Below are 13,975 nucleotides of genomic sequence, written 5' to 3'. Positions count from 1 at the left end.
AATTGCTTTAAATGTATGGGTTAAGCTGCAATTTGCTTGCCCCCATCAAGTCCATTACCGACCTCACAGGCGTCGACTCGGCACTTTTGCTTCTGGCTTTTTCCATTTTTGATAATGCCCTGAACAAGCAGAGTGGGAAGGAGCCAACGGGGATATGCTATGCACCTCCTGATGCAGTTTAAACAGATACCTTCTTCCCCAGAAAAAAAATGGAGTTCAGTTACCTTTTTTCTTCCATACCATCAAGATGAGGGGTGGGGATCAGATAGTAATCAGAACCTCTTTTCTTCTTCGGTTGCCTAAATTCCAGCTGAAAGAGTCTTTTGTTCCTTACGTGGCAAGCAGGAAATCATTCCTAATCAGACAAAAAAGATTGGATTTCTAGGAACAAGATTGGCTTCTTTCACTTAAGAGTTCACTGATCCAGGTATGCGTGTTTTGCTGTGAGAAACTGAAAGCACTTTAATGTCACGAAATTTGAACGATGCAGGGTCTTTTTGGGACAATGTGCTACGAGAATCTCAGAAGCCAAACGATTCGGAACCCGAACGCCAAAAACCCAGAAGTAATTGCTTCCTTTTTTGAACGTGCCTCAGAAGTTGAACAGCTTCCAAGTCACGTTACTCCATTTTTTTCAATGAATTTTGCCTACTGCCCATTGTTCTTTGATTTTTGAATGTTTCAGAAGTCAAACAGTTTTCTGGAACGGATTACGTTCGAAAACCGAAGTTCCACTGTACTCCGTTTTACTCCTCAGACCCACTGAAATGGGTGGCCCTAAGTTAGTCATCATCTCTATTAATTTCAGTGAGTCTAGTTTGAGTAGAACGGACGCCGACTGCAACCTGAAAAGTAGATGCCTTTGGCGAAAGGCCAAATGAGTCCAGAACAGTTGCACACTTCACAGACAAAGCACATAATGTAAATGTCAACTCTATGAGTTTATAATGTGAGTTATAGCTAGTCATGGTTACCATGTGGATGCTCCAGGGTGGGGGAGTTGCCTTATCATTATGCTGAAAATTAGTGATGAGCTAGTTCTCCCTGGCTTGAAAACATTTCCTCCAAAATTTGGGGAAAATATTTATGCCTATTTCTGAGCCAATCCAAATTCAGAAATAAGCCTCCTGTACTCCATCCATGAGCCTGCAGTTGCCCTCCTTCACAAGCCAAGGTGAGAAACCTGCATCTGTCAGATGCTGTCATTGAATGACATCTCCCATCACCCTGGACCACTGGCCAAGTTGCTGGGTCTACGTTGCTGGGAGTCAATGACAGCAGGAGGGTGACAAGTTCCTCCACCTCTGCTTTAAACCTTCTCTCCATCTTCACTCCCTGATACAACTGCTGCTGGGAGTCTGGTGGCAGTAAGCAGGAGGGAGGGAGGTCTCTCAATCGTCTCTGACATGCTGCTGCTACAGTGCATCTCAGCATAATATGGGAGATAGCGCAAAAAGTCCCAATAGTGTAATGGAACTAGTGTGATTTTCCTCCTACTGCATGCCCCGCTATTGGCTCTGGGATGTCAGGAGAATCCCAGAACAGTGCACAGGGAGAGGAAAGGGGAAATCGTTCCATGTGGCAAGCAGAAATTGCTTGCGCTTACAGAACCATCATGGGAGCACAAGATTGAATTCCTCTCATTGTCTTAGGAGGGACATGGGTGGCGCTGTGGGTTAAACTACAGAGCCTAGGGCTTGCCGATCAGAAGGTCAGTGGTTCGAATCCCCGCGACAGGGTGAGCTCCCGTTGCTCGGTCCCTGCTCCTGCCAACCTAGCAGTTCGAAAGCACGTCAAAGTGCAAGTAGATAAATAGGTACCGCTCCGGCAGGAAGGTAAACAGCATTTCCGTGCGCTGCTCTGGTTTGCCAGAAGCGGCTTAGTCATGCTGGCCACATGACCTGGAAGCTGTACGCCAGCTCCCTTGGCCAATAAAGCGAGATGAGCACTGCAACCCCAGAGTCGCCCACGACTGGACCTAATGGTCAGGGGTCCCTTTACCTTTACCTTTTTACCCATTGTCTTTAAGTTACAAGAGAAGACATTAAGGCCCCATCTGCACTATGCATTTAAAGAAGTGTCATAGCACCTTAAACAGCCATGGCTTTCCCCCCAAAAAATCCCGTGAATTCGTAGGGTTGTCTTATTTTGAAGAGCAGAAAAGAGCACATTTGCTAACTTCTACTTTTAACTATGGATCTATGTGACAACTCTCATTTTTGAAAAAAAGAGGATGTGTCTTGGAAAAGGAGGGCATATGGCAATGCTACAAGTTGATAGGACATCCCATTCCTCTCAGAGATCTATAATTCCCAGAATAGTTAACAATTAAACCCTCTTCCCAAGGAACTCTGGGAAATGTCGCTACAGGGGAGAATCATGCATGCAAACGGTCCCTATTTTCGTTGGAGAAATGTCGGAGGGTATGCTATTGTAGAAAATGCTGCAGTGTCCTGATAGCATTTTTAGATATAGAGCGCAGGAGCAAGGCAGAGACAGTAAAAAGGTTTAGATTGTTATGGCATCTCTTTATTATAGCCTGAGTCAAACATTTGATATTACGTTTTTGTTTCTTTAAATGGATGAAAATTAGGAAGGAAATTGGGGGATGACGTGAAAGAAACTGAGCTGCCTTGGGAAATGATATGTAATGAAATGAAAAGGATGTTTAAAATAACCTTTGTTAAAAAAACAAAACAAAACACCAGAAGCTTTTCTTTTGGGAATAGGAACAGAATTACCTAAATTGTATAGAAATTTATTCATGTGTGCTACTACAGCGGCAAGAATGTTACTTGCCCCAAAATGGAAAGAAGCAGAAGTCCCAGCAAAGGAAGAATGGATACAAAAACATATGGAATATGCAGAAATGGAGAAATGAACCGAAAGAATAAGAAATAAAGATAACATTTTTTGAAATAAAAGAATGGAAATGGTTTATTGAATATTTACAGATAAATTGTAAACAGATAGAAACGTTGGCAGGATTGTTGTAATAACCTGCAGTTTCATAAGCGTATATGTTTAAGGAAGATGAATAAATGAGAAAATTAAGTTAATTTGGATATGCAGAAGATACACAAAAAATTAAGGAACTGCAAAAAGAGGGGGAAGGGAGTCAAGTTTTGAAATGTCAAAATGATTGTAAAATTAGTGAAATGTATAAACTTGAAAAGTATAAATAAAAAAAAGGAAAGAAACTGAGCTTTCAAACTACCAAAATTCTGCCCACCGACTCCTTTTTCCACGCCAATAACATGTTGGCAAAGCTTCTCCGCTCTTCTGCCTTGTGACAGTTAGCAACCGATCCACATTTTCTGAGATAATAATAATATCAACAACAACAATAATAATATCATCCACTCTTTTTTTTTAAAAAAAAACACCCCACATGGTTTAAAGCTGCCTGCCCTTATCATATAACAACAATTTTAATTAATTCCTAAGAGTTAAGAAGAACAACAGGGGGAAGGGGTAGGGGGAAAAGAAAAAGAGGAATGAAGATTTTTGTTTCTTAGGAATGCTAAGCCGTATAAAAGCTCTAGGCTTTGTTTTTTTGGCCTGTCATTCTAAAGGAGGTGAGGATGGATTATAATTGCACTGTGGGGCCTGAACAGAGAACCCCTGTAGGTAGAGCAGGCCTTTCAATCTTCTGATCAACGGAGCTGAAACAAAAATGCAGGAGGACTGTGTGTTCCCACGTTCTTTGACAGTTTCCTGCTGCAGATAGTGTCCTTTAAAGCCCCCCCAGCCCTCCTTATGCTTTCATTATGCTGGCGAAATAATGAATAATTTGCCTCCTCCACTCTTTGATATGCATGGTCAGATATTACTGGGTAAGTAGCAAGCGGGACCTTCTTATAACCTTAATCCAGTTCGCACTCATAAAATAATTTAGCTGAGAATTCTTGGGAAGCAATTATATCCCCCCTCCTCCCCAATGTCACGATTAAAGAAAAGCCCTAATGGACAGAGGCAGGCAGGTCATCTTAATTTTCCTTCGGCTACAACCAAAACAATATGTGAACTTTTAAAAGGGCGGCAAGAGCTGCCTTTCTTTCCGTTTTGCTACAAACGCTCTCAATCGGGGTTTTTTTGTGTGCAGAATGAATTTGGCATTGCTTTGGCTTATTCAAGTGTTTGTGTATGTCTATATATGAAGATATTTCTAATATGCATTAGAAAAGATTCATCTAAGTGTGCCCTTTACCACTGATAATCACTAGGACTGATAGTACCCAATGAATTCTACATTAGCCTCTCATTACAAAGGGGAATGGAATTTTATTCTTATCATTTTGCATCGTCAAATTATTAGTAAGTATGTGTTTTAAAATGAAAGAATTAGTGGATCTTATGTGCTGAACTAAAAAAATAATAACATTACAAAGTTAAAACACCATTTGGAATTCACAATATGCACAAAAAATCTCTTTTAGGGGAGAATTGGTAAAGGTTATTAAACCCTGAAACAACTAACATTGGTTTATTAATGGACTACAAAGTTTCTTTGTAAACAGTCATATGAATGTTGCAAATTAGAGTGCAGTACCATGCCTACTCAGAAGTAAGTTGTATTGAGGTCAATGGGGCTTACTCCCCAGGCAGTGGTTAGGATTGCAGCCATGAAGAGCAATCCTAAACATAAAAAGTCAGTGGAATTTACACTGGCGGGTGGTGCTGTGGGTTAAACCACAGAGCCTAGGACTTGCCGATCAGAAGGTCGGCAGTTTAAATCCCCGCGACAGGGTGAGCTCCCATTGCTCGATCCCTGCTCCTGCCAACCTAGCAGTTCGAAAGCACGTCAAAGTGCAAGTAGATAAATAGGTACCGCTCCGGCGGGAAGGTAAACGGCGTTTCCATGCACTGCTCTGGTTCGCCAGAAGCAGCTTAGTCATGCTGGCCACATGACACGGAAGCTGTACGCCGGCTCCTTTGGCCAATAAAGCGAGATGAGCGCCGCAACCCCAGAGTCGGTCACGACTGGACCTAATAGTCAGGGGTCCCTTTACCTTTAATTTAAGATGGCATGGCTTAACCCTGTTCCAAATGCTGTTCAGTAACCAAAGCCTGGCAGAACAAAAACTAGTCGTTCAAACAAGTCGTTTGATTTACGCCACCCTTTTTGCTGACGTATTTTCCTCTGGGTTGCCAGGTCACATGACAGAACAGAATGGACTTTGGATACAGTATAAGTCCCTTCCTGCCTAGTCGCTTCCCCTCCTATGGAACATCCATTTTTCAGGACTTAGACCAGGCATAGGCAAACTCGGACTTCCAGATGTTTTGAGCCTACAGTTCCCATCACCCCTGACTACTGGTCCTGTTAGCTAGAGATCAAGGGAGTTGCAGTCCTGAAACATCTGGAGGGCAAAGTTTGCCTGTGCCTGACTTAGACATTCTGGGATCTAATCAGAAACTGGGACAGCTTCTGTAAATCTGGGACTGTTTCTAGAAAATAGGGAAACTGAAACTGCACACATTCTTCTTGTGTGCACGCAAGTGTGAACCAGCCCACTAGAAGCACAATCCTTCTTACAGCGGAAGCTCAGCTTGTCAAGCTCAAGCCGCCAAGGCAGGGTCTTGTCACCACTGCTTAATTTTTACAATGAGAAGCACCGTGTTCAGACCTGCCTGGAAGTCATAACCTTTGACTTGGAAAGTCTTTGCCTAATCCTCAGTGGGCAAGCCTGATTGTGGATGTCAGTGGCGAAGGAAAGGCTTTCTGCTCAATGTACCCTGAAGATCCTCTTTCAGTTCTTGCTTAATATATTTCAAGGATGAGTCCTTCCGCCAGAAGGATTCCAAGTACTGGTGAAACCAAGGCTCAAATTATTATTCAAACACTTCCTGTAAAGTGTTTCAGTGTTTAAATGTTGTATTTTAATCTTGTTTTTAAATTGTATTCATTCAACTTGTTTTTATTATTGCTTGTTAGCCGTCCTGAGCCCGGCCTTGGCAGGGGAGGGAGGGGTATAAATAAAATTTTTTATTATTATTATTATTATTATTATTATTATTATTATTATTATTATTATCATCATCATCATCATCATCATTATTATTATTAAAGCAGGAATGAGGAATCTGTGACACTCTAGGTCTTGTTGGGCTCCCACCAGCTCCAGTTAGGGATGGCTAGAGTTGTAGGTTTCTATTCTCTGCCTCAGGGCTTACATGGTATTCTCCTTTAATCTATTTTTATAATACTTTATTATTAAATTTGTATTCTGCCCTATACCTGCAGGTCTCAGGAAAGTCACAACGTAACACAATAACCCTCCTCCAAAAAAACACACTACATTTTAAAAGGGCATTGGATGTCAATCAGCCAAAGGACTGGTTAAAGAGGAACGCATTTGCCTGGCACCTAAAGGTGTATAATGAAGGCGCCAGTCAAACTCCCTGGGGAGAGCATTCCACAAACAGGGAGCTACTGCAGAAAATTAATCTGCTCAATCAACCCCATGAGGTTGCTTAGCTACTCAGTAAGCTTTCTGGTTGTACGAGGATTTGAACTCAAGTCTTCCCCTCTTTAAGTCTGATATCCTAACCACAATACTGTTCAGCCCCAGTGCTTTCTATGCTTGACTTGCTAACTCCTGATGTGAACAATAGATCGCCGTTTGTGTTTCATGTAGCTCAGTTGGTTGGAGCGTTGTGCTGATGACTCCAAGGTTGCAGGTTTGATCCCTGTATGGGACAGCTGCATTGCAGGGGGTTGGGCTAGATGACCACAAGGTCCCCTCCAACTCTCCAATTCTAGCTGCTTAGAAGGTGAAGCTGAATTTTTTGCCCCCACCCCCCTCAGCTAAAAAGGCAGGTAAGAACAGTGGTGGAGTGATTAGAGCTGATATATAGGGTTGCTTTTGCAAGGCTTTTTTTGCAAGCGGGGAAGGAGAAGAGGCAAATCATTGACAAAGGTATGTAACAGGAATAGAGCTTGCATTGGGACTCTGGAATTCAGTTTGAGATGTTATCTCCAAAGTGCAGGAGTCACAGCAAGAGGAAGACACTCGACAATTGCTCTGTGATGTTCCTCGAGAACAAGGGTCCTCTTAGTGTACGACAGAAGGAAAGAGGATATCTGTGGACACTGAAGCAAGAGTGGTAAAGGAATGCAACCATTGCTTCTTTCACATGGTGGTGAAAAGCCCTAGCAATTGATGGGGGGAGGGGGGAGGAATCAATGGAATGGGAAATGGACAACATGAAACAACCAGCACAACAGTATGAGGTGAGTCAAGGTGGGGCAAGATTCTTCATCAATTTTTAAGATAAGTTCAGGCTTTATTCAAGACCCATGCAGCAAACGTTTTTGTAAGAAAACAAAAATGCACAGCTATTACTTGCTTGAAGTTCCTTATTATCATCTGAGCTCCATGCATGTTTTAGGGTCCTTACAGCCAAAGCTGATGTCCGAATGTCCTGCACCAGCTACAGCTGGCAAGAGAGGAGAAAGAAAATTTGGGATGAATGCTGCTCCTGTGGGATTTGAATTTGAATCCTTGCAGCTTGCTCATCCCTCTGTTGAGTCTTTGTATGTTCTCCACCCTTTCTGGTGCTAAAAAGTGGCAGTAGAAGGAGAAGCATTTGAGGCATGTACACATTGTACAATAATGCACATTTGATGCTGGATGCAAGCAGCTTTTTGGGGTACTGTACACAATGGTCCCCAAGCACTACCTTCTGGAGCCCCCACGGCACCGTATCTGCTGGCCAAACTTCTTCTAGATGGCCCAGAAGGTTTCTATTGATGGTGTCTAAAGCTGCCTAGCCATAAAGAAGGCTGATCACTGAAGAATTGATGCTTTGGAAATATGGTGCTGGAGGAGACTCTTGAGAGTCCCATGGACTGCAAGAAGATCAAACCTATCCATTCTTAAGGAAATCAGCCCTGAGTGCTCACTGGAAGGACAGATCCTGAAGCTGAGGCTCCAGTACTTTGGCCACCTCACGAGAAGAGAAGACTCCCTGGAAAAGACCCTGATGTTGGGAAAGATGGAGGGCACAAGGAGAAGGGGACGACAGAGGACGAGATGGTTGGACAGTGTTCTCAAAGCTACCAGCATGAGTTTGACCAAACTGCGGGAGGCAGTGGAAGACAGGAGTGCCTGGCGTGCTCTGGTCCATGGGATCATGAAGAGTCGGACATGACTAAACAACTAGACAACAACAACAAAGCTGCCTAGAGGTCGAGGTGAACCAACAGGTAGAACCTCTGCCCATTCCCTGGTACAAATCATCCATCAAGGTGACCAAGGCTGTCTTTGTCCCAAAATTTAGGTCACCATCAACCAATTTTATAAATGTATGCTGTGCAGTCATGTTCTTGGGCATAACATGATTGCACAACATGAATGGTGCTGAAGAGTTCCTATACATTTATTTTACAAATGTATATCCAGCCCTTCAAACTTTCCAGGGCAGCTTACAAAAAGACAACAGAAATAAAATAGCAAGATAAAAAGGAAGAGCATTGAAACCATTTCATCGGAAATTAAAAAGAGAGAAAGAAATTTGGTTCACATGGTAACTAAAGGAAAATTTAGCTATAGTAAAACTAACAAACCGTGGCGCAGGGATACTGCATTTAGCATGTGGTGATACTGATGTTATCGTTCTTCTATTAGCACATTTCCCTGATATCAACCAAATGCTCATCTTGGACAATGTAATGGAAAAACCAGGAAACTTATTAATCTGACCGGTATGACCTTACCAGATGCGATCAAGAAAGCATTCTTGGAAGCACATGCCTTTCCTGGAACTGATTACGTCTCTTCTTTCTTTGAAAGAAAAAAGAGAAAGAAAGGGGAGAACTGTGCTATAATTTAATAAACAAATATAGGTAATTGCAAGGCATCTTCATTTGATTAGGATCTATCTTGGGAGATAAAAGTTATAGTTCACAAAGCTTTGTCTGCACAGCGTATGTGCAAAAGAACATCACAAGCATGAAGACAGTCCAAAGACCATTTTTGGCAACATGTTGGTGTGCAAATGAATAATGGACTTGTCTGTTTTCTCCCACTGTGTAAGAAAAGTCTAACATGGTAAATATGTTGGTCCAGCTATGTATGCGGGTTTTGATGTCTTTCCAGAACAGCAAAAAAATTAGCTGTGGTATTATTATTATTATTATTATTATTAATAATAATAACAATAATAATTAAGACCCCACCCATCTGGATGTATTTCCCCAGTCACCCTGGGAGGCTTCCAGCACATATAAAAACATAATAAAATGTCAAACATTAAAAACTTCCCGGTACAGGGCTGCCTTTAGATGCCATCGCTGTGGGTTAAACCACAGAGCCTAGGACTTGCTGATCAGAAGGTCAGCGGTTCGAATCCCTGTGGCGGGGTGAGCTCCTGTTGCTCGGTCCCTGCTCCTGCCAACCTAGCAGTTCAAAAGCACGTCAAAGTGTAAGTAGATAAATAGGTACCGCTCCGGCGGGAAGGTAAACGGCGTTTCCATGTGCTGACCTGGTTTGCTAGAAGTGGCTTAGTCATGCTGGCCACATGGCCTGGAAGCTGTACGCCGGCTCCCTCAGCCAGTAAAGCGAGTTGAGGGCCGCAACCCCAGAGCCGTCCGTGACTGGACCTAACAGTCAGAGGTCCCTTTACCCTTTACCTTAAATGTTGTTTATCTCCTTGACATCTGATGGGAGGGTGTTCCACAGGGCGGGCGCCACTGCCAAGAAGGCCTTCTGCCTGGTTCCCTGTAACTTCACTTCTTGCTATGAGGGAACCGCCAGGAGGCCCTCAAAGCTGGACCTCAGTGTCTGGGCTGAATGATGGAGGTGGAGACACTCCTTGAGGTATTCTGTGTTGAGGCTGTTTTGGGCTTTAAAAATCATGGATGGATTGAGGACATCTTCTCGTTGGGCTAGAGTATAATTTGATGCCAACTGTCTCCACTTGGTAAGTCCTGAATACTGGTTGGACTGCTTTCATACGTCGGCAGAAGGGCTGCTGGCTAAAAGGACAGCTTGTACAAAATACCTCATCAACAAGGTAGCAACTCGCTGCATGCATGGGATTAATTGTTGTAGAGCAAGTATTGCTGTTTTCAACAAAAGGCAGCCTTAGCTGAAGGAAGGCATCAGCGTTCAGATTCTGTACCCAAAAACCTATCAAATGAGATGAGCCATGCACACTCAAGCTACATCACTTTAGCTTTTCACCTTTCCCAATAGCCTCAAACCAACTGATCACTTAATACCATTTTGTTTGATGTGATCCATAGCTGTGAAATCTTTACTGTTATCTAAAGATGTCGTCCAAAGGGTAGTGAGACTGTATCCAGAAGCAATACTACTGTCTGGAGAATACAGGAGTCCTTGACAATGCACAAATTGGCCGCCTCATTTTTTAAATGTGCCAGTGCATCACATTTGTCTTCTGCAAATGGAGATCAAACCACTAGCTGCCCATCACCTTTAGTGGTCCCCTCCCCTTATTCCAAAAGCAGGCCCTCCATTGAGGTACACAGTTGCTGAACCAATTTCTCCTCCTTTTTGTGTCTAAGGGGTTCCATATTCATCTTTACAGCAGCGTGAGTTGTACAATCAGGGTTTCCGAAAAGTTTCTCCCCCCGCCCTTCCCCCCTGCATTTTTGAAAGGAGTCTGCATCCATTTCTTCATAGGGGGGGGGGGGAGTTTCTCTCTCTCATCATGCTTTGTTCTCAGATAATCTTCTCAAGCCTTCCGGAGAGTAGCAGAGGGTTAAACAGGCCTAAAAAAATATTGGCACGAAGGAAGAATTCTCCAATATGCTACGGGAAGAGACAGTACATGAAAAAAAGGTGGCATGGGGTCAGGAGGGGAACACACTGGATAAAATACTTTCATCTATTGTATGGGGGTCAATGGGCTCCCATTGGGAAATCCTGAGCCCGAGATTAATTACTTGTTTCAGTCGGTTGTCCATTGTGCTTCTCGAGGAGACTGCCATGACTTTAGGTATCTTGCAGATTTCTGGCTCACACATTACGATCCCAATGGGGCTAAGAAAGTTGTGGCAGGTGTCTTTTAAATCTCTTCTCACCGAAGGGCTTTCCAAGGGCACCTCCAGCCTGCGACGCTATCACGAGAAACCATTTTATTCCATATTGTGGGGGGAATTTCATAGCAATTCAGAGTCATGCATCATGGTTATTACAGTGGTATCTCGGGTAAAGTACTTAATTCGTTCCGGAGGTCCGTTCTTAACCTGAAACTGTTTTTAACCTGAAGCACCACTTTAGCTAATGGGGCCTCCCACTGCCACTGCGCCCCCAGTGCACGATTTCTGTTCTCATCCTGAAGCAAAGTTCTTAACCTGAAGCACTATTTCTGGGTTAGCGGAGTATGTAACCTGAAGCGTATGTAACCCGAGGTACCACTGTATGATGCTTTGGGGGGGTGGTCTTGAGCTACAGGATGGGCAATTTCAAAAGTCTATACAAGGGCTTGCACACCATTGTTTGGGGTTCCTCTCCTCCCTCCATGGGGCGAGTGGGGGACCCTGCTGCAACAGTGTAATAAAGATCAGACATATTAAGCTGCTTTGCTTCTCAATATTCTCTGGTTGGCCCCTGTTATTTTCTCCTTCCGATAGGGAACCTACTCAAGGACTCTATACGGCCTCTTGGATACCCTATAAGGGGAAAGGAGCAGTTTTTTCTCTTATAACAATAGGTACTATTTCTGGGTTAGCGGAGTCTGTAACCTGAAGCGTATGTAACCTGAAGCGTATGTAACCCGAGGTAGCACTGTACTGAGATTCCCATCATAGTTTATATGGTAGTGAACTCACTTAAAAAACAAAATGAAAGGCTTTGTTCAATGTACTGTCAGTTCTTACTAATGTTTATTTGTTGCGCGCACACACACGTGCGCGTGCACACACACATGTTCAGCCTAATAGAACTGTATGATTCACTCTGTGTGCCCAGGGGGACTTTTGACTTGTCTTTCTAGAACAGCAGCTCTCTAGGCCACAGAACAAACCAATTTTGAGACTTGAGTTTCAGGAGTAGTTTGCGATATGGCATCAGTGTCTGCCGCTCAAAGGGCACAGGGGAATGTTAAAAATGTCGCTGGCTGTGACCAAGTGGATCACTCATCAGATCCCAGCACATATCTTTGGCCTGTTCAGTTAAATACCATTGTTGTCACTTTCACATCCATACTCCAGTAAAGTGATTTGGGAGTAAGATTGATGCAATTTTCCCTGTTGCTCTCCATCCCTTCCCCCCTTAAAGATTTTATTTCTACTTTTTTCCACAAATAAAATACAATAATTCAATCATTTTAAGTAAACATTCACTTAAAAAATTGACTTCTACCCTTTCATGGTTTTCCCATGCTTATCCTTTGCTACTGCATATTGTAATCTTTTCTTTCTCAACTTTATTCTCAAAATAACCTTTACTGCTGAACTTACTCCCAAATTGCTAGCATTTAATATGTATATATATATATATATATATATATATATATATATATATATAGTATATAGTACTATATAGTACTATATAGTACTATATACTATATATACATCTAGTCTACAAAAAAAATCCAATCCTCCTTTGAAGGTTGTTTATTTTCATTTTGCTCTCTGATTTTACTAGTTAAACTTTCTAATTCTGTATATTCCATCAATTTCAACTGCCAGTTGTAGATTGTTCTCCAAGGCCCATCAAAGTTTTTGTCATATTTAGATGATACACTGGCCTGTCACATGCTGATCTGAGCTCTGGAATCTGATGTCAGCTATGTGTCCCTGTGCATGAAAGGTATTCTTAATTGCAGCATATTGGAGTTATTTTGCTTTTCTTCACCTTTGTATATTGCCCTGGTAACTCTGTACAAGATGGATACAACTTGGAGTGGACCAGCCACCTTCTAACAGCACAGAAGCCAGCTCTAACCACAATGGCTTTGTAGATGAAGGACAGCCTAGAAGAATCTTTAGGGATGTGGGTGGTACTGTGGTCTAAACCACTGAGCCTCTTGGGCTTGCTGATCGGAAGGTCAGCGGTTCGAATCCCCGTGACGGTGTGAGCTCCCGTTGCTCTTTCCCAGCTTCTGCCAACCTAGTGTTGTTGATAAGCAGTGTCCAGTGCACAGCGGAATGATGAAAAGTATGAGCCAACATGCTCTATACTACTTTATTTACAGTTCAAAGCTGGTATGTTACAGAAAAACATTTTCCCTCTGCCGGAGCAGAGAAAGCGTCATCTCTCCTCAAAAGCACGGAGAGAATCACAAACTGAAACTGCAAAGAGCAGGGAAAAACAGGAAACCAGTATACGTCACATCCAGTCTCCCGTTCCCGTGGGAAAACCTCCAACAGTACAGACTGTGTGGAATGTAAACACCTGTCTTGTGACAAGCACTTCTGCTGCTCAGTGAGGGAAGCAGAAACCAACATCCTCCCCCTTTCTGTGAACATCACTGGGCAGCGTGTTCGTACAATATCAGTACAAACCCAACTTCTGCACATAGGTACAGTGTTGATCCCTTGATACAATCTTGGACAATACATCAGCAGGAATTTCATTACCTGGCATATAGGACACCGTTACGAGTCCCTTCTGAATACGTTCCCTAGCATGTTGCAACCTCAATTGCAAGTGCTTCGTGCTTTGCTTACAACCTTCAGAATTCAGCAAAGCCAAACATGCTTTGTTGTCCTGGTAAACCTGGATTGGACATTTGACAGGAATTTTCATGTCTTTGCACAATTGTAACAACCATTCACAATCTTTAAGTGAATAAGACAGTGCATTCAGTTCAGCTTCACAAGTACTTAAGCTAACTGTTGTTTGCTTCTTGCATGACCAATCAAATAGACCCTGATTGTACTTATAGCAAACTCCAGACGTACTTTTCCTGTCTGTAGTGTCACTTCCAAAACTTGCATCTGCAAATATCTCAAGACCACCAGACTTCTGATTGTTAAATCTCAGTCTGTAATGCATAG

General features: G+C 42.8%; 1 long non-coding RNA gene across 1 annotated transcript in view; it reads right to left on the bottom strand.

Moving 5' to 3' along the window:
• Positions 1-13,975, bottom strand: part of LOC309367407 — a 368,756-nt gene that overhangs the window by 122,838 nt on the left and 231,943 nt on the right. The window contains exon 2 of the long non-coding RNA XR_014167142.1: positions 11,190-11,235. This is a non-coding gene — a long non-coding RNA (uncharacterized lncRNA). The remainder of the gene's footprint in view (positions 1-11,189; positions 11,236-13,975) is intronic.

Source organism: Podarcis melisellensis (assembly GCF_964234715.1).
Source record: "Podarcis melisellensis genome assembly, chromosome: 3".
NCBI lineage: Eukaryota > Metazoa > Chordata > Lepidosauria > Squamata > Lacertidae > Podarcis > Podarcis melisellensis.
Note: the sequence above shows the minus strand (reverse complement) of the source record. Positions and strands in the feature narration are given on the sequence as shown.